Here is a 3,836-nt window from a genome sequence, read left to right on the forward strand (position 1 = left end):
AGATGTCCACCAATGGATGAATGAAGAAACGAAACATGGTCCATCCCTACTGTGGATAATATTAGGTCATGAAAAGGAATGAAGCACTGATAGATGCTACAATGTGGATGAACCTCGAAAACATCAGGCTAAGTAAAATAAGTCAGACCGAGAGGGACATATATTGTATGTTTCCATTTATATGAAACATCCAGAATAGGCAAATCCATAGAGACAGAAGGCAGATGAGTGGTTGCCAAGGGCTGGGGGAAGGGAGTGGGGAGTGACTTCTAATGGGTATAGGGTTTCCTTTTGGGGTGATGGAAATGTTCTGGAACTAGATAGAGGTGATGGTTGCATGACATTGTAAATGCACTAAATGCCATTGAATTGTACTCTTTAAAAAATGGTGAATTTTATAGTATGGAAATTATATCTTTTTTTTTTTTTTTTTTTTTTTATTTTTCCCCCAAAGCCCCAGTAGATAGTTGTATGTCATAGCTGCACATCCTTCTAGTTGCTGTATGTGGGACGCGGCCTCAGCATGGCGGGATAAGCGGTGCGTCGGTGCGCGCCCGGGATCCGAACCCAGGCCGCCAGTAGCGGAGCGCGCGCACTTAACCGCTAAGCTACGGGGCCGGCCCTGGAAATTATATCTCAATTTAAAACAAACAAAATGAAAATACAGAGCTTGTTAAATGGGGAGAAAAATCAAGCAAGGCTGGGGAAGAGTGGGTGTGGGAGAGGGGACATAGTAATGCCAGCAGCTGGCATGGACTTAGGGCCTCCTGCCTGAGCTGTCATGAGTGCTGTATGTTGTTTATTTCATCCTGGCCTCTGCTCTGTCCCTCAGGGACATTTTAAAGACGGGGAAACTGAGGCAGCAAGAGCCAGAGCAAACCGCTTGAGGCTTCGCAGCTCGTAAGAGGTGGATGCAGATTAAGGGGAATAGCACAGATAGTGAGCATTGATTAGATGTTGGCCTATCTAATGTACAGAGAAGCACAGGGAGGCCCCCTGGGAGCACCAGCAGCTTGCTCTGAGGCCACTCAGTGGTGAAGGGCAGACACGGTGGACGCCGGCCTCAGCATGAGGCCGCAGGAAAGCAATGCATCCCCTTGTCCCCAGGCCTCAATATCTTCCTCTGTAACACCTCAGGGTTACAAGGAGGCCTCTGAGCTCCGACCTGGGGCTGTGAGTCCCACAGCTGGTCTAGAGCAGAGGAGCAGGTGGCGAGGCCCCTGCCTCTGGGAGAGCCATGCCAGCTGTGGGCCAGATGGTGGCCAGGCCTGCGGACACTGCCTGCTGTGTCCCTGCCTGCAGGCTCCGCCGGATCGCGGGTCATCATTATTGGATGAGGATGTGCAGGAACCGTCACGGCCCTCCAGGACCTCCACCTGCCCGTGCCCCATCCCAGTTATGACAGCTGCTCCGTCTCAGGCCAAGAACCCTAGGGACAGTCCCTGGCCTTGCTCTGCCTCATCCCCACGTCTCCTGTTGGCTCCACCTGCAAAGTGCATCCCAGCTAGGACCACCTCCCACCCCCCACCCCACCCCCCGGCTACCACCCTGGGGCAAGCCCCATCATTTGGCCTGGAATATTTGCCTAGGTAATGTCCCTAATTCAAGATATTGCCCCTGGTTCTTCACGTTGGTAATGTTCTCTCTGCTCACAAGCCCCCTTTCTCTCCTCATTTCACGCACAGTGGTCCACAAGGCCCTCCATGACCTAGGTGACCCCTTGTTGCAGCTCACCCATCTTCTTCTCCCCTCTCCCTCACTTTTCCCTGCCAGACAACACTCCAGGCATTCGCCTGCCTCAGGGCCTTTGCACTGGTTGCCCTGTGCCATGTGATCTTGGAGCACCTAGTGTGTCCACAGCACCGTGTGTCTGCAGTGTGCTATACATGAGCACACAGCGGAGGCCCAGTGAACCTCTTCTTGCTTTTCTTTGGCTGTGTGTCTGTGTTTGACGTGTGGGTCGAGTCTGGGTGTTTATGAAGTGTGCGTGCATGTGGATGCCATTGACTGCCGCAGTATGTGGGGCGGGCGTGTGAGCTGTACGTCTCTGCTGAGCGGAGTTTGATGCCTGCATGTAGTTCATCTGGAACAAAGCCTCCAGCGGCGGGCCGACTGCAGGTGGGTGAGGGTGTGTATGCAGAGCTTGCTGGAACTCGAGCTGCTCAGGCACTCATGCATTCAACATTTATTGAGTGCTTATTGTGCGCTAGAGAGGTCAGGAGGGCCGCCCTTTAGCACCTGTTATCTATCAACTTGTACAATGTCAACTCCTGAGCATTTTACACAAATGATTGAGCACCTACTGTCCGCCTGGCCCTCTGCTGGAGATGGATCAGTTGGGTCTGGTTCTATCCGCAGGAACCCACCCAGGCAGGCCCCTCGCTCCCTTCTCTGGGGTCTCCAGACCCATGTCCATCCCCTTCTCCCAACACTGACTGCAGGGAGGGCTCTGAGCCCTGTCTGGACGCTTGGACCCTGCCCGAGGCTGCACAAGGGAGAGTTTTCCAACTCAGAGGGTGAAAGAATAAATGGGCTCAAGGCTGGACAGAGGATCCCAGGAGTTTGGACACTTCCAGGGCAGAGATTCTAGTTTTTCAGTGGGTTAGGGGTAGGGCGTGACCTTGAAGGCTCTGGAAGCTTTACAGAGACCTTGTTGGCCCTGGGCTCCATGGGGTCCAGAGCAGAGAGGGAGGCAACAAGGGAGAGGAAGAAAGGAAGGAAGAAGAGCAAAGAAAAAAAAGAAGGACACAGATGCAGGACTCTGAGCCGTGACTGAAAATTGGGGTGTTTGGGGGGCTGGAGCTTGGGGATCCAAGGGGGTTGGGCCTGGTGGAACGGACTTTGGGGGTGTAAACATGGGTTTGAAGGGTCCGCCGGCAAGGATTTGGGGGAATGGGAGTTGGAATTTGAGCAGATGATGGGGGAGGTAATCTGAGGGCAGGGGCTTTGGGGTGCGAGGACCAGAATTGTGGGGGAAGCAGGAGGTTTGGGGATCTGATGGCAGATGATTGGGGTCTGAAGGTGGAGGGTCTTGGGTGTGAAGGTGGAGGCTAGGACAGGGCAGGGTTGGAAGTCTGAGGCCTGGGCGCTGGGTGAGTTCCAATGTCTAAGGGAGGTCTTGGGGAAGGAGTGACCCTGGGAGGGGGAGGGGAGGTTCTCAGAGCTCTTGCCCCTCCTCCCATCTCGGCCCCTTCCCTCCCTCTTCCCAGACCAGACCCCACCCCAAACCTGCCGCACTTTACTATCCTGCTTGTCCCTACTCCTAACCCCGCTTCCCCCTCCTCCCACTCTTCCCCGTCCCACCTTCTCCTCACTCCCCTTCACGGGCCACGCCCCCACCTCGCCCGCTGCCTTTGCCCCGCCCTTTCTTGGGCCAGTCCCCGCCCCCTCCATAGACCATGCCCCCTCCCCTCCGCCCTGTCTCGCCAATCCCCTGCCCCTCCTCAGACCCGACCCTGCCCCTCGTCCCAGACTCCACCACTCGCTCCAGGCCTTCCCACCCTCTCCTCTCAGCTGAACGGGCCCCTGCCTGGCTCCACCCACTCACAGACTCCGCCCCCTCCCCGACAGGACCCTCCCCTCCCTCAGAATCGGCCCCTCCCCTCACCCCCAGGCCCCGCCCCTCCCCTCCCGTCAGTAGAGCTGGCCCCTGCCTTCGCTCGGCCCCGCCCAACAACAGGCCCCGCCCCTCAGGCTCGGCCCCCGCCCACCGCCCAGGGTCCCGCCCCTCAGCCGAGCAGGCCCCCGCCTCTCGCCCCGCGTCTCCGTCTCCTGGGCCGGCGCGCGCGGCTCCCGTCACTCGAACGCGCAGCGGTGGCGGCGGGAAGATGGCGGAG

The sequence above is a fragment of the Diceros bicornis genome, chromosome 20 (genome assembly GCF_020826845.1).
Source record: "Diceros bicornis minor isolate mBicDic1 chromosome 20, mDicBic1.mat.cur, whole genome shotgun sequence".
In the NCBI taxonomy this organism is placed as follows: Eukaryota; Metazoa; Chordata; class Mammalia; order Perissodactyla; family Rhinocerotidae; genus Diceros; species Diceros bicornis.